At 37.1% G+C, this 23,728-nt stretch overlaps 1 pseudogene; it reads left to right on the top strand.

Annotated features, from left to right (window-relative positions):
* The first annotated feature begins 21,911 nt into the window (after nt 1–21,911).
* On the top strand, nt 21,912–22,429 carry LOC121138909 (annotated as a pseudogene).
* The last annotated feature ends 1,299 nt before the right edge of the window (nt 22,430–23,728 follow it).

Consider the following 23,728-nt stretch of genomic DNA (forward strand, 5'->3'; position numbering starts at 1 on the left):
TCTCTTCTTTCAGTGGGTGCTGGTGGGGTCTTTCCGTCTCCACTGGTCTCCTTCCTTCCTGCATCTGAAGCTGGGGATGCTGACACGGAGTTTGAGTCCTGGTAGGGCTGATGTCTTTCCTGACGCTGGTCTCACTGGGGTTGGGGTCTTGGAATTGTTGACTTCTTTGCTGTGCGGGCAGGTCTCCTGAAGCTGTATTCGCTGGGGTTGGGGTCTTGGAGGGGCTGATGTCTTTCCTGTGTGGGCGGGTCTTCTGGATGCCAGGTGTGGCCCCAAAGATCAAGGGGGATGGGGGATGGGTGGGCGGTCCCTGCTGGAGACCCAATCTCACCTGAACCTGGACTAGCTCTCTTACATTTTTCTTATTGGCAAAATAAGATTTAACTTACTGTTCACACAACATTATCTTGGTTTAATTCACAAATTCAACGTCGTGTCTGTGTTCAGTTTAGTTCTGTTTCTGGTGCAATATATCATGCCAGAAATAAGGGATAGAAGAATGTGAATTGATACACACACCAGATATGCCTTTTTATTAGGATTATAAAAGGAGGCCAAGAAATAAAGTTGTTTATGTGGTTTGTAATCTTTCATATTACTTTAACATTTATCTTCATAAATGGTATGATCTAATATGATTTGATATGATAGAGCTGTCTACCTCATCTGTTGAGGAATATTAGATTCACAATGCTTGAAAAGAAATAGTTGACATATTTTATGTAAGATCAAGCTAATCTTAGCAACTTAATCATAAGTAATTGAATTTCCACTGACTATTTTCAGGTTCAGTCCTTTAATTTGTAAAATTTCTTGAAAACTTAGTTTCAGTTTTTTAAAAAATAAAAATGCTAATGACATTTTTAGAATTTATTTTTATTTCATGCAAAAAATGTTTTCCTGTATGGGATACATGTGCACTGTGTGTAAGCCTGGTGCCTGTGGAGCTAAGAAGAGGTCTTCACATCCTCTGGAACTAGAGTTACAGAGATTTGGGAACTGCCATGTTGTTGCTGGAAATAAAACTCAGATTTAATGTAGGAGCGACAAGTGATCTTAACCACTGAGCCATCTCACCACCTCTTGGGACATAATTCTTGATAATGTGTGTGTTGGTGAGATAGGAAGAAACCATTATTATGGAGAAAAGTAAAATTGTATAATAACACAGTCAAGTATAGTTATTATAATTCTATAAGTTTATGTACAATTATATGTTTTTGTTACATGAAGTTAAAAAAGTAACAGTCAAACTCAATATGGAAAATATTTATTCTAAGTTTAAAAAGTCAGGTCAAGCAGACTGCTGTGAAAAACACAAAAATCAAAGGTCAAGCACATATGAGAGCCACTAGCTCCAGTCTGGGTAAAGTCTGCAGTGCCATAAAAAGGTTTCAGGGTATCGACTGCTGCTTTCTCCATCAGAAATAGCTTATCTGTTGCTATTCTGTAAATGTGGGTCTAAGGCCTAGAATCAATGACCAGTAGAAAAGGGGGTGTCTTTGACTCTAGAACAAAGAAGATTTTCAAAGCTTCTTTTCACAGTAAGCTGTGATTGACACAGAGACTCCTATGGGTCAAGATGCACAGAATAAGACTAGAATATTGAGCTCTAAATAGAACATCTACTTTTTAATGCCCTTCTCCCAAGGCTCAAAGATCACTGTAGAAGAGGAGGAAGAAACATTGTAAGAACCAGAAGTTTTGGGTGACTACAGTGAATCAGTATTATTTTCAACATGTAGGGCAAATACCTATATGAATTGATAGCAATTGAGTTTTCACAAGTCTTGCAAAACTTATGGCAGAAAAATATCCAGGAATGGCCAGGTGGTGGTGGTGCACATCATTAGACCCAGAACCTGAGAGGTAGAGGCAGGTGGAGCTCTGTGAGTTTGAGGCCAGTTTGGTCTACAGAGCTAGTTCCAGGACAGCCAGAACTACACAAAAAAACCTGCCTTGAAAAAACACCCAAAAATGGATAGCAGAGGGAGGCACAAGTCTAAGGAGCTATCGGCAGTTGGTGACTGCGAGGAATAGACATGCCACTTGTTTTTATGTATGTGGCCCATGTGTTGATCACCCTCCAATGAAGGCCTGTATGCAAGATTATGTTTAGCACAAATTGGACTTGGTGGGTTAGAAAGAGGAGAATGCAATGTTGGGTGTAGGAAGCAGAGATGAATCTCAAAGTGTGGGGAGAGGTGAATATGATCAGAATATATTGTAGGGAATTCACAAAGAACTAACATATATGACAGTGTATCATGTTTTCGTGAACAAGAACTTTGAAATGACAGAATTCTGAATTACCTGGATGCTTTAAAAAGTTAGATATCCCCAAACTAGCTATAGTCAGGAGACAGAATTTCAAATGGCCAATCAGAGGGATGCAATGTTGCTGTGTTTGAAGATGGAAGAAGAGAGCCATAAATTAAGGACTGTGTAACATTTATAAGACCTGGAAAAGACATAAATGAAGGTTGTCTTTTCTTGATTCCACAAAGAAATGCGGTGGTTTATACTGTTGTGAAATATGTCAGACTCCTGAACCACATTTTAAGATGATAAAGCTGTGTTTTAAATCAAAAACAAGAATAGAGAGTTACTTTCTAATTAAAGTAGATACTGATCTACAATGCTGATACTCTGAAGGGATATACGAGGCTACTACAAAGACACATGAAGAATATTTGTTTTGACTTTCACTTTTAAATGTTTCTTCTTTTTGTGTGTTTGTGTAAGGGGAGGAGGAAGGGAAAGTACATGTAGTTGGGTAAGTAGGGAGGTTGAGAGGATCTGGGAGAAGTTGGAATATAATCAGATTATTGAATGAAAATTAAATACAAATAAATTAATTTTATAAAAGGAACAAAACATTATTTTACATAAATGGGGAAAATCTATATGCCTACCATGGAATCCACGCCACATCCACCCAAAATAAATAAATACATTTTTATAAAGAACACATTAAGACAAATTTATAAAGTATAAGTCATTATCATGCAGATTAATATTAACTTATGTAGATATGTTTAAGTATTATTAGTGCCCTGCTAATTTTTTTCCTTAAAAAAACTTTCATATATATTAAGATATATTAAAATTCTGTGACACAGAAAAATATTTAAACACTTTATAGTAAATGATAAATATATATATAATATTTTGCTTAGTCATAAAATTTAAAAATGAATACATGAAAATGATAGATTCAAAAATAAAAATGCATAAGGAATTTTGAAAATGTTTATGTATCTATACACTTCCAGGGATTCATCAATGTCTTAATGCTGGTTGAATACACAAATAGCCTGGGGTGTTATTTTTAAAATGCAGAAATCACAATTTCCCTATTAAGACTTTTATGATAATTGGAGAAAATTGTGTGTTTAAATGCTTTTAAGAGCCTCCTATCTTGAGCCCCACTCTTTAAGAAAATCAAGGTCATTGTTCTGAAAATGTAGGTTTCACATGTCCTCATACCAGTGATTTATTATCAGGAATAGGTTTGAATATGTAAATAATAAGCCTAATTTAGACACATGTACTTATTTGAATGCCTTCATATTCTTATGCACGTATGTTCTTAGAGTTTGGGTATAAGTACAGATGAGCTGGCAATGGGAATGGGAGGTTAAATAAGAAATATGTTAGGAATATAGCTATTTAAATAGATGTGCATATGTTGCCATATACATTATGCTTATAAATTATGTGTATGCTTATGTGAATGAAAAGTTCTCTGATGAAATAAATCCTTTAGACTTCTTGACCACTGTGAATTAGAACATTGTGGATATGGAGAAATGAAACAGGTTGATAGGCAAAATTATCTTGTTTTATTTTTGAATAGCCACAGTGCTTTTTAGGTTCTCTCTTTAACTCCTTGATGGGCAGGATTCCTTCAACTACTAAGGGAGGTTTGATACAGATACCTGAATAGTACTGTGACTCCCTCCATTCCTCTGTTATGTCTGGACAACTTTGCTCTATCTTTTTGAGTCAAGCTTTAGGTATATAGTATGGGGAAATATAATTATAAACAAAATATCTCACCTCTTCTCAAACAGAAAAAATTAAAAGCATTTTTGAATAGGCTTTAATTTGGAATATGGTATACATTAAAAGGGATACTAAAGATAGAGACAAACCTCATTCTTTTGTCTGCCAAACATATGCATGTAACACTTTTAATAAATGTTCTCAAGATAAACAGTAACTCCTCAAGTAAGAGGACTATACAGACCCATTTGCTGCTTGTCATTTATATTAGTCTCATTTAGTTTTGGGCTGCTGATGTCAGAGGTTACTATATGTATTTACTTAAACAAACACACACAAGCAAAACATCCCCACATAACTTTCCTTCTTGAGTCAATATGTAGGCCTCAAAATTGGAGCCAGTATAAATTAGTTGGCACATCTCTAAAGAAGACTGTGACATACAGCTAATATGTTTTCATTTTTCTTTATAGTAACATTTAAAAAATGTATTAGTTTTTAAATTTTATTTACTTTTAATTTGTGTATTTACTGTATATGAACACAATGAAATTTGAACATATTTACCCCCAATATCCTTTAATTCCTCCCAAATTCTCCTTAACATGTCACTCTCCCGATTTCATGTCTTTGCTTACATTTTATTTTATTTTATAATTCACTAAGTCCAGTTAGTGCTATCAGTCTGGGTATGGTTTTGGACCCACCCACTGAGGTCTATCTTATTAGTAGCCACATTCTAAAAAAATAAGTGATGCTCCCTTCCCTAGCATCTGTCAACTGCCATCAGCTCCTCAATAGGAGATAGGGCCTCAAGACCACCTCCTCCATCCACGTCAGTGTTTTGCCTACAGTATTATTTTGTGCAACACCCCGGCTGCTGTAATTTCATGCTGCAGTACCCAAGCCATTTCCAGAAAATAGTCTACAGAACTCCTCTTCATCCTGGAGCTCTTACCTTCTTTCTTCTTTCCTCAGTGATGACCACTGAGTTTGGGTTTTGTGTGTTTGGGGGAGTTGACATAGATGTCCCATTTAGGGTTTAGCACTCAATCTCTTATTCTTGCATCTTGATCAATTAGACCAATTAGACATTTCTCAAATAATGGCTGCCCAGTGTGGTTATAAATATTGATATTCAGAAGGCATTTAGTAGCATAATTATCCAGCAAAATAACAATAACATGTTACATTCTAGTGCTCATGACCACCCCTTCTATGAATGTTTGACCAGAATTACAGTACCACACATGAAATCCACTCCTATGAAGTAGGCCTCAAAGCCAATCAGTATGTGACTAGTTGCTCTGTAATATGCATGCTGTCATTATAACATTATCTGGCAGGACAGTCTGGCAGCATGTGAGTTCCAACAGTAAGTAACACTTCTGATGTCTTTTCTCCCATAAGATCCTGAAAATCATGGCAAGTATGGATGTTATAAAACCTAGCATGCAGGAAGCAAGTTTCCTGGTGAGTCTAAGATTGCTTTCTCTGCATCTTGTTCTCAAAACGTTTGTTGTCTGTAGAAACAGGTCTTACCATGTAGTTATGGTGGGTAGCAATTCCTGTGGGAAGAGCTTGTATTGTTTTGAAGACCTGTGAGTCCTCTATGAGATACTTTAATAATGGAACTTTAATTTTTGCCTTTTTAAGTTGGAATTCAGTGTTTTATTTATTTATTTTATTAATATTTTTCCATCCCAGTCTCAGATTCCCCTTCATCATCTCCTCCAAGTTCCTTCCCTCACAGCTCACCTCTGCCCCTTCATTTACCACTCCTACATTTCTATTCAGAAAAGGGCAGGTCTCCATGGATACATCAAAACATGACATATCAAGTTGTAGTAAGACTAGGCACCTTCCATTGTATTGAGGTTGGACTAGTTAGAGGAAAAGGATCCCAAAGGTCAGTAAACGAGTCAAATACAGGCCCTACTCCCACTGTTAGGAGTCCCACCAGACCACCAGGGTACATTAATGTAACATATGCAAAGGGCTTAGGGCATTCCTATGCAGGTTCCCTGACTATCAGTTCAGTCTCTATAAGCAGCTATGAACCCACTTAGTTGATGTTGTGAGTTTCCTTGTGATTTCCTTGACCCGTCTGGCGCCTACAATTCTTCTTCCCCTCCACACCCACCCTTCTGCAGGATTCCCTGAGGTCCATCTAGTGTTTGCCTGTGGGTTTCTGCATCTGTCCATCAGTTTCTGGATGAAGCCTTTCTGCTGACATTTGGGCTAGGCACTAATCTATGAGCATAGTAGAATATCATTAAAATTATTTCATTAACTTTTTAAAATTTTAAATTTAAATTTAGATTAGAAACAAGGTTGCTTCACAAGTCAGTGCCAGGTCCCTCTCCGTTTCCCTACCCTCCTCCCGTGCCCTCTCCCCAAGCGCCCCCCCAATATCCCCTCATTTCCCAAGGGAGGGTGAGGCCCTCCATGGGTGTGTCCATAGTCTGTCATTTCATCCAGGGCAGGGCCTAGACACTCCCCCAAGAGTTCAGGGTGAGAGTGCATCTCATATTGTTGGATGGGTGTCCAAAGCCAGTGTGTATATTCAGGATAAATACTGATCTACTGCCCAAGGCTCAATAGATTACCTAGGACTCCTCACTGACACCCACATTCAGGGGGTCTTGATCAGTCCCATGCTGGATTCCCAGGCATCAGCCTGGGATTCAAGAATTAACCCTTGTCAGGTCAGCCGTTTCTGGGGGTTAAACCAGTCCAGTCTTAATCCCTTTGGTCATCAGTCCTCCATCTCTGTTACTGGCTTTCTTGAGTTCAGCTCAGTGCTTAGCCATGGGAGTCTGCCTCTTCTTCCATCAGCCACTGAATGAAGGTTCTGTTTCCCAGACTATCTGGCCATGGGATTGTAGGCTGGCACTTCCCAGATCTTTGTCTAAAATCCATATATGAAAGAGTATATGCCATGTTTCTCTTTTTGTGACTGCGTTGCCTCACTCAGGATGGTTTCATCTAGTGTCATCCATTTGCCTGCAAATCTCAGTATTCCATTGTATTTTCTGCTGAATAGTACTCCATTGTGTTAATGTACCACATTTTCTCTATCCACTCTTCAGTTGAGGGGCATCTAGGTTGCTTCCAGGTTCTAGCTATTACCAATAATGCAGCTATGAACATATTGGAACAGACATCCTTGTTGTATGAATGGGCATTTTTTGGATATATGCCTAAGATTGGAGTTGCTGTGTCTTTTGGTAGGCTGATTCCCATTTTTCTGAGGAATGTCCATACTGATTTTCAAAGTGCCTGTATGAGTTGGCACTTCCACCAGTAGGGGAGGAATGTTGCTGTCTCTCCACATCATCTCCAGCATAAATTGTCATTGGTGTATTTTATTTTAGCCATTCTGACAGGAGTGGGATGGTATCTCAAAGTTGTTTTGATTTGCATTCCTGGATGGCTAAGGATGTTGAGCACATTCTCAAGTGTCTCTCAGCCATTTTAGACTCCTGTATTGAAAATTCTCTATTTAATTCTGTAGCCCGCTTTTTAATTGGATCCTTTGGTGTTTTGGAGACTTGCATCTTGAGTTCTTTGTAAATTTTGGAGATCAGCCCTCTGTCAGATGTGGGGTTAGTGAATATTTTTTCCCATTCTGCGGATTGCCTTTTTGTCTTGCTGACTGTATCCTTTGACTTATTGAAGCTTCTCAGTTTCAGGATGCCCCATTTATTAATTATTGATCTCACTGTCTGTGCTATTTGTGTTCAGGAAGCTGTCTCCTGTACCAATTCTTTCAAGGGTACCACCCACTTTCTCTTCTGAGAGCTTCAGTGTTGCTGGATTTATGTTGAGGTCTTTGATCCATTTGGACTTAAGTTTTGTGCATCGCTATATACATGGGTCGATACGTATTCTTCTACATGCCAGCATCCAGTTATGCCAGCACCATTTGTTGAAGATGCTTTCTTTTTTCCATTATATATTTTTAGCTTCTTTGTCAAAGATCAGATGTTCATATATGTGTGGGTTAATATCAGGGGTTTCAATTCGTTTCCATTGGTCTACCTGTCCATATTTGTGCCAATACCAAGCTGTTTTCAGGACTATAACTCTGTAATAGAGCTTGAAGTCATGGATGGTGATGCCTCCGGATGTTGCCTTGTTGAACAGGGTTGTTTTGGCTATCCTGGTTTTTTTGGTTTTCCACACAAAATTGATTATTTTTCTGTCAAGGTCTGTGAAAAACTGTGCTGGTATTTTAATGGGGATTGCATTGAATCTGTAGATTGCTTTTGGCAGGATTGCCATTTTTACTATATTGATCCTACCTATCCAAGAGCATGGGAGATCTTTCCTTTTTCTGAGGGCTTCTTTAATTTCTTTCTTTAAAGATTCAAAGTTCTTGTGATACAGGTCTTTCCCTTGTTTGGTTAGGATTACCCCAAGGTATTTTATGTTGTTTGTGGCAATTGTAAATGATGATGTTTCTCTGATTTCTTTCTCAGCCCTTTTATCATATGTATATAGTAGGGCTACTGATTTTCTTGAGTTGATCTTATAGCCTGCCACTTTGCTGGATACAATATTTTAAAGAAATTAACACCGCAATTTTTAATGATTTCTAATAAAACACATGTTCTAGAATTGAATGCATAGATTTTATCTTAAACAAAGGAAGAAATATCTTTAACTTTTTATGTAAGAAAAAATTTCAGTTTGAAGATTGTCAGTTCACAGCATGCAGAAAATGCTTCAGAAAACAAGCTGCTCTTCAACTACATGAAATTTTTGAAAGTGAAAACAATTAGTTTCAGTATTTCCATTTTTCTATAGACATTTATAAAAAAGACAATGTTCCTAAGTGGTTACCTGACAGTGAAGTCAGCTAGGACAGATTGCAGAAGTTGTAATGATGACACACGGACATGTCTTGGCTTGATTCTTCATAACGATACATAGCAAAATCTAAGAACATATGTCCACCCCAATTTTTTCACAGATCGTTAATGCTCAGGTCACTAGTCACATATTTCTTATGCTGTTTTTGCAGTATCATTCAAACTTTGACTCCTCTGCAGCTTTTTATCTTCAAATTATTCATATTTATTTTTCCAATGTTTGCTGAATGTTTTCTTTTCTTTTTCCTACGTTTCTTATATTGTTCCTGTTATTTTCCTGTGCACAACTTTCCCATGTTCTTTATTCCTCACTTAAATTATCTATTATTATTAATATTAATATTATTATTATTGGTATATGTCCAATACTCAATTCTGATATCATACTTCACAGTGTCCACCAAAATATTTCTTTCATCTGAATAGATATCCTCAAAGAAATCTATACCTTTAAATTTTTTTTGTCAAACAACATGATGACCAATTATATATTAATATGTCCTATAAAAATCTAGTTACTTCTTCCTTGATTGCAAAGAGCAGATTGGGTAAGTCCTTATATCGTCAATGTGTATCTCACTAACAAAGTTATTGGCACTGTTTACTTGCTTAATGGCAAATGATGGAATCAGAAATACTATGGAATATGCACAATAAATCACTTTTATACACTCCCTGGGGTTTTCATAGGAAATGTCTAAGAAATCATGGGAATACAGGTTGGTCTATTAATTCAACATTGTCTCTAAATTGCTTTGGGAGACTCTGAAAGAAATCACAACACTAAAACGACACAAGTTCATTCAACCCTATTTTACAAATTTGTACAAATATTTAACTTTGGGAGCAATTAGTGGCTCTATATGATACATTGCAGCTTTCTAAATTTATAAATTTCCTGATTAACCTGCCAAGTGATACACTTAGCATCTTGCCAGGAAATGCAAATATCTCATACCTACACAAATCTTGACAAGTATACAGAACACTTACTGTTTTAAACAAAAACATCAGAAACACAGGGTAACAGTTTCAGATTTACATTTGCAATACATTAATTAATACATAATCACTAATACTAATACTGTAGTCACTAGGTTAATAGGAATTACAAAATGAACATTATACAACTTAACAGTATTTACACACACTTTTCCTTCATGAAGTTTTTTAAAATACATGCAGTTGACTTATTAGTATAAACTGTACCACAGGCCGTATTTGCTGCCTTGTGATTTTTCTCTAAGCTTTTACTTTGGGTTTTGTTTGTTTTCAGTTCAGTCTGATGAGCAGATTTTCACCAGTTCTTGTCTTAAGGTCAAGTGCACAAATTAGTCCTTTTAAAATCAACTGTGACTGGTTTATTTCTGAGATAACTGCTTCTGAGATTTGGAGGATTTGTGGTCTCTGAGTGCAAGTACTAGGTTATTGGCAACACCAAAGAAGTCAATGACATTTCCACTGCATATATTTTATTATTCTGGCAGATTTTGAATCATGAGAATTTTGACCTTATACTATTAATTTCCAGAGAATTATCATAGACTATCTTATACTCAGTATAAAATTCACTAAGTAAAAACATGAAAAGTAAAAATTCACTAAACTGATATCATCTAAGTATCAGTGTTTATTTATAATGCTGATAATTTTGTAGATTATATTCTTTGGCAAGTGAGATATTACATGAAAGCTTTTGATGATGAGGGAATTTCATCCAATATTAAGTTAGTTAATTTACAAATGATAAATATATGTCAGCACCAGGATAAATAAGTGTAGTGATATGTTATATATGATTTATTAAAATATGACTGTGGATTCAGAAACCAAAGTCAGTCACAAACCATAGAAGCCAGGTACAAACATTTAATCTCGGTAGCCACAAGCTAGGCAGTGATAGTACACACCTTTAATCCTAAAAGTCTTCAACTTGAAGTTTGAATCCCAATATCAATCTCTGGGTCTTTTATTTACTCATGTTACAATAATGCATTTTTAGCCCTCAATTTATCATTATTTCATCAGCAAGCCCTTTAAATTTAGTGTTAATTGACAACACTTTAAGAAATTCCTAATATTTCAGTGTAAGTCCCTCTGATTACCAACATTGCCCTGATTCTGACTGAGGATACAGAGAATGCTGTGGGTATTTGTATTTGGTACAATTTTTTTGTCTTTGAGAGTTCAGTAATTTTTTTCATTGTGTAGTGATTTAGAAATGCCAATTCTCAAAGAGTGGGTTAATTAAGACTCAAATATGTGATCAATACTTAAGTAAATAGTTGGTGATGAAGATAATTGACATTTCCTTTAGCAATTACATAGTTAGAAGTAACAGATAATTTTATTCTTTAACAAGATGAATAGAACAGCATAGTTTTCTTAGAAAGATGGGAACCTACTACTTAATGATTATTCTTGTGGTGGTTTGAAAGAAAATGGCCTCTAAAGGGAGTGACACTATTAGGAGCTGTGGTCTTCTAGGAGTGTTACTTTGAGGGTAGGCTTTGTGCTCTCTTTTACTCAAGGTTTCTCAGTGTGACTGTCAGTGTGACTTCCTGTTGCCTGCAATATAGAACATTCTCAGGTCCTGCACGATGTCTGTCTTCAAGGTGCCATACTCCCCTACATGGTCATAATGGACTGAATATCTGAAATTGTAAGTGAACCACCCTCAATTAAATGTCTTCTTTATATGAGTTGCCATGTCCAGGGTTTCTTCTTCACAGCAGTCGTAAACCCTAACTAAGACAACCTTATATTTGTATCTGATTCTGTCTTCAAACTCTATGGCAGTCTTTCTCATAAAGTCATATTGTATAGTTGGCAGGTTAAATAATTCAATTGATTATTAGATTCCTAAGTCACCACCAAAAATGACCAAATGAAATTCGTAGCAATTGTGTTCAAATCTGTATTTTACTTAGATAATTTAAAAATGATTTAGCAAAGAAAATGAAATGTAAACGCTATGATTTTTTTGTTTGAGCAATGGGAATATGTTCATTGACAAGAGAGATGATTTGTAAGGAAGGCTAAGAGTTTTTTTTTTCAAACAATATTAGGGTTGTAGAGTTAACATTGCTCAATGAAATTAGCTCTTAGTCATCAATGGAGAGATAATAAAAAGTAGAATATGAGTCTCTTATGTTGAGGAGACACAGCTCACATGAAGACACAAGTATGAACTCATGAGCATCTACATTATAACACCAGCAAGCAGGATGAAGTCACCAGAGGAGTGGCAGATGCTAAATGAAGAGAACTGAAGATTCTTAACATAGGCATTAAGGTTAGGTCTGGGAGATGAAGACAGACCCCAGCTGTTAGGTGCTGATTAAGTAGGGAGCTATCTAGATGGTTGCAATGTTCTGAATATAAAATGATGTGCTCCTAAGGAGAGAGTAAGTCATTTGTTGAATGCTACTAAGAAGTACAAAGTAAGAGCTCAGTAATTGATCATTAGATCTATTTGTGTAAGAGTCATAGGGAAGAAAAAATCTTTTGTGAAGAGAAAAGCAAGAAGGGAGAGGATGAGATCATTGATAGGAAGACCTTGAAGAAGAGAGTTTACTTACACCAAAATAGTTCCAGCAACCATGCAGTAGTACAATCAAAGAGCTTAGCAACCATACATCATAGCTTGCTCCAACAGTTCCAATCCATCTTAGACTGTCATAATTTATGTCCATAGTAGTTACTAAGAACATTGCTTGTACACTTAGATGTCCCAGTTATGATATTAAAATATGGAGCTGTATTTCCTATAAAGGCACAGTAGAGGTTCATGGTCTCAAACTCAAGGCAGGAGAAGTTACTACTATTTGGGATTTCTCTAACAACACTGACTACAGCAAAACACATGAGGAAGAATTGATTATTGGATTTCATCAAATATATGTGTGTGCTTTCAATTTAGTTAGAAAATGCAAGGAAAGGATGATCCACTTAAGGCTATAGACAGAAAGCTTGTAAACTTCAACAAGAGGATTTAATTATTAAAGGCTGATAAAATAATAAGCATTGCTGGAGAACAGTAATGAGATAAACCAGAGAATTGCTTATGGATTTTATTCATAAGAACTTAAAGAATGTCAGTCTTATTGTGGGTAACTCAAGTAGAGTACAATGCCCCTGATGAGATAAAGAATAGACTGGAATATGGGTGCATTCAAGGCACTCGAATAAACATATAATAACAGCACTGCAGATATAATGAGCCCCAGAAATCTCAGCTGGGATGCCTAGAATATCTGACAGAATTCCAAGTTATATGAGCAAGAAAAAAGTACTGCTGAGGGATTATAAACTTAGCAGTTACAGGTTGTTGTTGAATATTGGAAATCATTTCATTTTCAACTAAAGGAACAAAGAAGACTCATGGAAGACATAAAGTATTCAGAATTAGTTTCAACAAGAAATCATTACAAAAATGAAAGTTGTGGTCTATTAACAGTTTCAGTAGAAAGTTTACCAAGGTTTTGTAAAAGGAATAGCACCAATTATTTTTAATTTCTTTTACTTGGCATGGAACAGGGAAGATGCCATAATGCATTTTACCAGGATAATATTATTCTAATAGCAAGTCATTTAAAGCTATAATAAGAACAGAAAGCTATAGATCAGTATCTCTTGAACATACTATGAAAAATTTCTATAACATACTATTTAGCCAACTTCTGAAATATTAAATAAATTAATACATCATGATCAAATGAAGTCTATTTTTAAAACAACAGCTTCAGCATTCAAAATCACTCAATGCACTTTTCTCATATACACAGAATAAGAAGTCAATCATAAATTTATCAGGAATTTAAATACAGAGATATTTTGTTCCTTTGAGTGATTTTTTTCCTTATAAATTTATCGCATCAATTTTTTTTTTGGTTTTTACGAGACAGGGTTTCTCTGTATTGTTTTGGAGGCTGTCAGTTCAGCCCAGCCTAGAACTCACAGAGATCCGCCTTCCTCTGCCTCCCGAGTGCTGGGATTAAAGGCGTGCTCCACCACCGCCCGGCTAAACACATCAAATTTTTTTTTATCATTTTTTATTTTAATTTTAAATAGCTTGTTTTACATGTCAATCCCAGTTCCCTCTCCCTCCCCTCCTCCCGCACTCCCCTCCCCCCCAACCCTCCCACCCTATTGCCAAATCCTTCCACATAGGGGATATCTAGAGTCTGTCATTTTACTCTGGGTAGGGTCCAGGCACTCCCCTAAGAGTCCAGGCTGAGAGAGCATCCCTCTTTGTGCTATGGGCACACGATGACTGTTTGTATTCCAGGGATAGACACTGATCCACAGCTCAGGGCCCCATAGGTTGCCCAGGTCTTCTCGCTGACACTCACATTTGGGGGGGTCCAGATCAGTCCCATGCTGGCCTCCCCGCTGTCGGTCTGGGGTCCAAGAGCTCTCCCCTGTTCAGATCAGCTGTCTCCTAGTCCTACCTATCTTCATGCATCATTGACCAAACAATGTTTTATTCAGCAACTATAAGAGAAATCTATATACAGAAGAACATCGTCCATCACATTCTTGTGGAGAAAGGTCATGCAAATGAGCATTTACCCAAATTAGTTCTTACATAAACCACACTTTTAGAAGTCCCCAAGATTCTGACCTTCAGGAGCACATACACCAAGAATATGATAGGGAATCATTTGGTGCTTAGGTTTCATTATGCTGTTACATATTTACTTTAAGAAAAGGAAGATTGCTCTTTTGTAGTCCAGACTGATTCAGATGTGTTTTTCAAAGGTAAGAAATATCTCCAAGAGGAAGAGGTGGATGCTTAGAAAAGATTTTATTCTTCGGGAGGAAGAAGTTTGTGGCAAGGACATAAAGAAATATACTGTAACTAGAGTAACAGCCAGATGGCATAGAGCAAGGAACTGGAATTTTTCTCACATCTAAGTGAGTCTGAATAAAGACCTGAGGTTCACAACAGAGGACAGATGTCCAGTACCACAATTCCTGTCTTATAAAAAAAAACAATTGAAAACTAGCCATGCACTATATAGACCACCAATCCATTGAACCATGTAGGAACGAATGGGTGTTGTGATAAGTTTGTATGAGTGAGGTAATTCCTGACAAACAAATGGGATGATACAATTCTTTACCTGTCTTGTCCATTACACTTACTTCTGGATATGACGTTTATTGTATTGTCATAGTGCTATTGTTCTAGATCATATTTTGCTTCTCTACTCCATACATAGACATCTTATCCTCACAACCATGGTAACATTGACTTTCAATAAAGCCTTGCATTTGTTCCTTAAATTAGAAAATGGCAATCCCTCCATCTCTACCAGCCTTTAGATTAATTTTTATAATTCTGTTATATCCACTTTTTATTTCTATGAAGACACCTATACACACTTTTCTGTCATGCTGAAAACCAAATTTTATTGGAGAGCCATACTGCTATATTATCCTAGGATGTACAGATTTTTCCATACTGGAATATTTTCAAGGTTATCTAGGTAACCGTATTTTAAAGTAGAACATTCATTTAAATATAGTGGAAAAATTCTGTGCATCTAAAAACCTATGGGAAGCAAGAAACAAATCATGGGACCACTAAGAAACAAACTTTTCCCTAGTTGATGATAGTATAATTTGGTAACTAGATGACATATCACATGAAAATTTTCATTTTGATTGCTATAATTCCAGTAAGAAAGGCCAAGAGGAAGATCATCAGAGGGGAAAAGAAAATTAAGAATTCTTCTAAACTTTAACATTTATAAAATTATAGTAAAGTACAAGAAGAGGGCAAAAGTGTGAGGCAAGGCCTCAGATAGAGTCTTATCTGGAAATGAGACAGGCTACTTAGAATTAATATCCAGTAGACTTTTTATACTACAAATAATTAGTGTAACACAGGATGACTAAAGACACAATATTAAGTGTATTTCAGAACTTGAGACTAGGAAAAGAGATATTTCCCTGAATGCACAAATAGTAACCAATAGAAGGGGTTCACATTCCACATGAAAGTATTTGCAATGTTAACTTCCCCACATCACACATACTCAGATAAGTTGGATATAATTTTGTTTCTTTTTGTTTAGTGAAGTGTTTTTGACTTCGAATCTGTTTATTCAGAAGGTGTAGAGGATGTTCTTCGAGCCAGCCTGGTCTCATAGCCATGTTGGCCCCAAATGAACACCCAGAGACTTATATTAATTATTATAGTATTGGCTGATGACTAGAGCTTTTATTGGCTAGCTCTGTCTTAATCAATAACCCATAATCAATAATCTATGTATTTTCAAGTGGTCTTGGATTAATGGGGAATGCCAGACTTGTAACTCCTTTGCCTACCACATCGTGAATGATTTGACTCCATTTCTCAGAATTCCCCTCATCTCCTAGACCTTCCTATCTTGCTGCTCCATTGGCCAACAATGATTTACCCATCAGCCAGTAAGAGAAACATATGCACAGAAGACATCCCTATCAGGAATGTTTAATTCATTTTAGACTTGTTAGTTTTGATGGTAGAACATAGATAACCCACCTATGGCCAGCAAAAGTATAACATCACATTGTGGTATCTTCAAGGAGTAAAAGAAGGACAGAGGTCATGATTCCTGACTTTTAAATGGAGAAGCATAACACTTGGGAAGCACAGTATGTTTATTATGTATAGATCAAGAGGTACAAAGATTATTATATACAGTTTAGCTTGTAAACAGGGTTAGGTAAACTTGATAGGAACAATCTCGTTAAGGGAGCTTTTTTTAGGATATAAACATTGGGGTGAAAGCTATGGCAAATAATTTCTGTACATATACACATTTGTACTTGGCCCTGTATTGAAAACTTTAGAAGAGCTGCTTCTAGAGTTTTCATTCAGGGTTAAATAAAAGGAACTACATGCAAGCAAAGGAACTAAAGTCTGAGGGAAAAAGGATTTGACTCACATACAATTGCTACTCTGCATGTTTCTTTACTCTTCCTTTGCTCTCTTTCTCTCTTGCAGCTCTCTGTTTCTCTTTTTCTCTGTTTCTCTCTCTCTGTTTTCTGTCTCTTTCTTTCTCCCAAGTTCATGGGGGTTACAGGTATGTATACAGTTGCAACAGTAATTCTTTTTACAATATAATGTGAGGCTTGAGTTTCTCAGGGTCAGCAAATCAGATAAGATTTAAACACAGAGAAATAATTTAAAACTGTTAGAAGGAATTTTTAGCATCAATCACTAAGTGCTGTAGGTCAAAGAGGCGGTCTGATACTTTTTTCTATTTTTTTAATTAGAAACAAGCTTTTTTTTAACATGTCAATCCCAGTTCCCTCTCCTTCCCCTTCTCCCCTGTCTGATACTAATCCCTACCCCATCCACTTTCTGCTCCCCAGGGAGGGTGAGGGCTTTCATGGGGGATCTTCAAAGTATGTCATTTCCTTTGGAGCAGGACCTAGGCCCTCACAAGTGTGTTTAGGCTGAGAGAGCATGTAGAAAATTGTAGATAGATCCATACCTATCACCATGCACTAAACTTAAGTACAAATGGATCAAAGACCTCACCATAAATCCAGTCACACTGAACATCTCAGAAGAGAAAGTGGGAAGTACCCTTGAAAGAATTGTTACAAGAGACTGCTTCCTGAACATAACACCAGTAGCACAGACACTGAGATACACAATTAACAAACGGGACCTCCTGAAACTTAGAAGCTTCTGTAAAGCAAAGGACACAGTCAACAATACAAAAAGGCAGCCTACAGAATGGGAAAAGTTATTCACCAAGCCCACATCTGACAGAGGGCTGATCTCCAAAATTTACAAAGAACTCAAGAAACTAGTCTCCAAAACACCAAAGGAACCAATTAAATAGTGGGGTACAGAATTAAATAGAGAATTCTCAATAGAGGAGTCTAAAATGGCTGATAGACACTTAAGAAATTGCTCAACATCCTTAATCATAAGGGAAATGCAAATTAAAACAACTCTGAGAGGGGGATCTAAGTATAATTTGCACCAGAAAGAAAACCTATGTTCTGGCCTCAGTGGTAGCACAGGCCTTCAGAAGTTTTCTTTTCCCTAAGGATGAGCAAATGGGCTGATTATCTTTGTCTATATCTTCTCAGGGGAAACAGGATGGAACAGTAAATTTCTGAGCTAAATTATCAAGTTAATGAAACAAGAAATCTGATAATATTTTATTGTAGGGTTGGTTAGTTTAGGTTATCACTTCTCTATCTGCCAGTGAGGTAAAACTAGGGCATGTTTATTTTTTTCTGTCTATCTAGGCAGTCATGGATCAACAACTTTGGGCATGTGGTAATTCTATGGTCTTGAATATCTGGGAATGTCTTAGATGGGGTGCTTTTACCTGGATCCTAAACACTGACCAAATGTCTGTCAATAAAGGTAATTGCAGGAAGACTGATATATGCAATTGCAATGGAGATTGGAACAAAGACCTGATAGTGGGAAACAGGTCTCACACTGTCGCACCTGCTGTGCAGCCTGCATCCGAGAATGTAGCTAGGTGGTCGGGATAGATGACACAGAGACCAGTCGGTTGCTTTAAGAAAACTTTATCTCCCCAATTCGGCTTAGGAGCCCCCCCCAGAAGAAAAGCTTCCCTTTTTAAGGACTTCTGCCATCCATCTACATACAATTCTTTCCAGACTTCTCACCCTCCTGGCTGGTGGTTTAATCTCCAGCCCCAGAATCGGGGAGACACAGCAGGGAGCAGGAAGAGGCATCAGGCCATAGAGGGGGATCAAAGTCATGGTATTTCAGTGAGCAATCCCTTATCTGAGCCCTATCAAGAGCTTTATAGCACTGAATTGTTTTCAGTAAACATTATCTCACAGCTGCCTGCTCCCAGGCCTAAGGGGCAGTGAGTCTCTGTTCAAGGTCTGGTGTCCACACATCACACATAGCTAAAGAATGTATTCAGTAAAATAGGACCTGTTAATGGAGAACAGGTTTCACACATAGCTAGGAAGTGTAACCAGTAATCTCCAAATGCATGGCAGAATTTGTTCCCAATTAAATGATCAGATAGTGCTGTACTGTGGGAAGTAAATCACAAGTGTGTTGCACAGAGGAATAAGCTACAGGTTAAATCTACAGCAAGAAACAGGCAATTCATTCACAAGATTATAATGCTATGCACAACTTTTGTACTGGTTTAATCCATCAGGAGAATTCTTAATTCTTCTGACTTATCTCATGATATGATGGCAGTATAATTACTCTGTGATCTTGTGGCTTGTAACAGTCCTGGAGAAAGCTTTGCCATTCTTCTGAGTGTCAAACAATGGAAGGCTTTGTCACTTCCCTGGGGGTGAGGCATTGGGGTTCCTGACATGACAATTGTTTATGTCAACAATGCAGGTTCATTCCCAACTTCACTCACTAGTCAGATAATCAGTGTTGATTATCTTAATATGAGGATTTTTGTGGAAAATATTTAGATATAAAGTAGGAAAGAATTAAAATAAGATGTGACCATCAAGGTTAAGTTTGTAAAGGATATTTTGTGTTGTTGGAAAAGACTACCACAAGGATATAAATAAAAGAAAATGCCTACTTATTCAGATTACACAAAACAATTACCTACTCATCTTTATTTTCTTTCTTCATGCATCCTTTGTAATTCTGTAGATGAAGCCAGGGCCTTAAGAATTCTTGATTTACACTTTACTACTATGTCATAACCCCAATCCCCAGTGTATATTTATTTCAAATATTTTCTCAGCTATATATCTGTCTACAGTTGGCGAAAATGACTTGACTCTTAGTTGCAGAGACCTAACTGAAATTAATTTTATTTTGTTTTTTTAAGCAAATCAAATATTGGTACACAATTTTGTTAATCTAAAATTGCCTCTAGTATAAGAATAATATGTTGACTGAAACAAATGTCCAAATAATGAAGTGACTCTAAGAGACCTGTATCCAAATCTAAGGATAATAATGCCTCAATCTTCAAAACATTTTACAACTCTCAATACATGAATCACCACATTGCTTAATTAAGAGGAGAACCACTGACTGTGTTCACAGGGGACTAAATGGCATGCTTAACTCCCGAGACTGGACAAAGCAATGTTATCCTAAGTAATTAAAAAAAAAGAAGTCCAGCTAAATGAATTTCCTGACAAAGGAATTCTAACTGAAGTCTCTAAGAAGGCTATTGGGATCACTTTGGAATGGACACTGTCAATGGAATAGCTGTAAACTAAGAATTTTGAAAACTGGTGGCTTCTGTTAGATGATGTGGCTATTCTGCTCTTAGGGGTATTTAAGGAGCATAGGACCATCCAATTCTCAGCACCCTTCAACAGGTTGTATTATTAAGTGGCTTCAAGAACATACTTTGTTTTCAGGGCAATGTTATATTCTAAAAGATCTCACAAAGAACTTAATGGTATTGGTCTTCTGAGCTGAGGAGGTAGCATGGATGATGATGTCTCTACAAATAATGACACCATGTCTCAAGTAGTAGCAATGTCAGCGATGAAATGATGGGGAAGACAAAGATGCCAATTTATCAAAGCATATTCAGAAGATGTCTTCACTTGTGATACACAGAGATAGTGATAATGGCAACTGAAAATATTGGCTCACAAAAGCTAAGTCTTGAACAAAGTGTAAGCTCCGGTTTAATGCCTTATTGTGGCCTGTTAACCAGGTTCTATACCACTGAAATCCTAAGAAAGACTTTAATTTTGAAAATCTATGTGGCAAAAATTCTGTACATCTTTGTCCTAACAAGATAATTTTTCAGAGAACCAGAAACTAGGTAGTGGCAGGTCACAGACGTAGTTCAGTAATACAGCAACTGCCTTGTGTGCACAATGCCCCAGGTTCAGCCCCTAAAACTTAAAATAAATAAGTAAACAAATAAATAAATTAATCGTATATGGCTTGGGTCTGGAACCCTGTGACTAAACAGAGTGGGGAATGCTTACACATCCTAGAATAAAGGACAGACACACAGACACACGGATACAGAAAAGCTGTGGTCAGGCAGGATATGCACACTTTGATACTACCTCAACACCTGAGAGCCTCAAGTGTTTATTATAGACAGCACAGAGTGGAGGCTTTAAGTAGTATCAGTAGGAAGTCTCAAACACTTGGAAGAAAGAAGCGAAATTTTTTTTGCACATAATGACAATCACTCCCAATTATTTTGGCATAGGAAGAATACTGTCTGTTATTAAGCCTCACTTATATGGGGAAAGGATTTGTCAATATTCCATGAATTGAAGGCAATAGTCCTTGTCATTGCTGTGCCCAAGTCAACAACACACATTAACTCAGGGTTTCACTCGCTCAGGAATTCCTCCGTTACTTTTGACTAAATCAGGTTATCTAGCAAACCATTTTAAAAACCTGACTGCTTCAATCAATGGGTAAATCTATTTTATATGGCAGAATTTTATGAATAAAAGCTTATGTGATTATTATACAGTGAGAAGATACTGGAGTGATTAAGTCCTACATGCACTGTGATACTGCATCTGAAATAACTCACCTTGGTCAAAGTACTGATACAAACATAGCCAGATAAATTTTGTTACTAATGTATACAAAGATCTGTTCTCATGTTAAACAAATAATTTTATATACACTAATAGTCGTCTAGGTACAATACAAAGCCAAACCCAAATTAATATTTTGGCACTGAGTTATTTCCTATGCCTAAGGCAAAATAGCTGACAATAATCAAATGATAATTAGATAAGATTGACTTTTAGGTCACATCCTCAGAGAATGGACTTTGTGTGAGCTTCAGCTAAGCCTGAGCATTCATGCTGTGGAGTATGTGGGAAGGCTTTTCTGCTCAATGAATGGCAGTCAGGAAGCAGACAAAAAAATGTGAGGGCTTTAGTCTTATGTCTTCCTAGGACGTGGCCTCGCTGACTCAAGTTCCTTTTATGTGTCCAGTTCACTTGCAGTTTCACTAGTTTAACCTCAGGCAGTGATCAAACATTCAACAAACCTGAATCACATCATCTTCCAGAGGTGATTGCCTGAAGAAACCTACCATGGGCCATGTGGTCTGAGGGCAGAGGAAAGGTGCCAGTTCTGTGTTCTACAGGCATGTGAGACACCGTAAGGACTTCACTGAGTAGGACAGATATATTAAGGGAATCATAAAGGACATCATTCATGACTTTGGCCCTAAAGGCTACCCTCAAGAAAGTATCTTTCGTCATACTTACGGTTTTAAGAAGTATACAGAGCTGTTCACCAGTGTGGAGGGTGTCCACACTGGCATGTATACTGTGGCCCAGCTGAATATTGGTAATGTCTCACAGGTGGGTACCATGCCTGAGGATACTCTCATAAGTTGTCATTAGGAGAAGCTTAGTGGCAAGAGCAAGGTGGCATGAGCTTCCAAAACTGTGCCATAGTCATCTTTCATAACCTTGAGACCAAGAAGACTGGAGAGAAGCTACTTTTAGGGTTTGAGAAGGTCATTTCCTCTGCCAAGAGAGCTGTGGTTGGTGTGATAGCCAGTGGAAACATAATTGTGGTAGCCAGTGGAACACAATTGTGGTAGCCAGTGGAAACATAATTGTGGTAGCCAGTGGAACAGAATTGTGGTAGCCAGTGGAACATAATTGTGGTAGCCGGTGGAAACATAATTGAGGAACCTTTCTTAAAGTACAAGGCAGAGGAGCTCTTGGTGTGGTCATGAATCCTGTGGAGCATCCCTGTGGAGGTGGTAACCACCAGCATGATGAGAAGAGATGCCCCGATGGGTGCAAAGTTTCATTGACATTAACTGGCCTGGGAGGCTACATGGAAACAAGCTGTTCAGGAAATAGAACTCAGGGGCTAATAAAGTTAAAATGAAGAAGGAAGAGGAGAAGGAAAAAAAGAAACATCCAAACCTTAGAAAGAGCTAAAACATTGTCATTCACAATAACAGACTGTGTTAACACAATAAATATATTAATTATTATGGTTTAATGATATAATAACTAGTAACTGTTAAACTAAGTAAATATAAAAAATTATCATCATAACTTCATTTTCATAACCTTCTATGGACTAGGGAATAAAATGTTATAAGTGGGTAAAGGATTTTCCTTGCTGGTCTCCACAAAATTCACTTTATGCATTCTAAGTGTTTTTTATATTATATTTGTCACATTCCAGAATGTAGGCTAATTCATCTGGCCATGATCTAGAAGTTTACATACAAATGATAAACTAAGAATATTAAGAGAAACCAGGCAGTGGTGGTGCAGGCTTTTAATCCTGCACAACAGACTACAATGGCAGGTGGATATTTAGCCTGGTCTACAGGGTGAGTTTCAGGATATCCAGAACTACACAGAGGATCTCTCTAGATCCTCCACAAAAAAGAATACCAAAGTGTCTTGTACATTTAATACCAGGGACGTGGGTCTCTCTAAGTTCCAGACTAGCCAGAACTACACAGTAAATCCCTGTCTGAAAACAATGAAATAAAACACATAATTGGAATTTTCTTGGGCCTCCATTCAGGTCCAAAATAAAAACATGGAGAGTTATTATTAATTAAGAATTCTTGGCCTTAGTTTGGGCTTGTCCCACTAGTTCTTTTACCTTAATTTACCCAGTTTCTATTCACCTGTGTTCTGCCTCAGGAATTTTTACCTTTCTTTCATTTTGTATGTCCTACTTTCCTGCTTCCTCTGTGTGGTTGTTTTATCCATGCCATCTTTGTGCATTTCCTTTTTTTTCCTTTTTTTCTGAGCATGAATTCCTTCTCCTACTTACTCTCCTTACCCAGAAGTCCCATCTATACATTCTCCTTTGCTATTGGCCTTTCAGCTTTTTATTAGACCAAATATTCCTCATCAAAAACTCA

This window comes from Mesocricetus auratus, unplaced genomic scaffold (assembly GCF_017639785.1).
Source record: "Mesocricetus auratus isolate SY011 unplaced genomic scaffold, BCM_Maur_2.0 Super-Scaffold_6730, whole genome shotgun sequence".
NCBI lineage: Eukaryota > Metazoa > Chordata > Mammalia > Rodentia > Cricetidae > Mesocricetus > Mesocricetus auratus.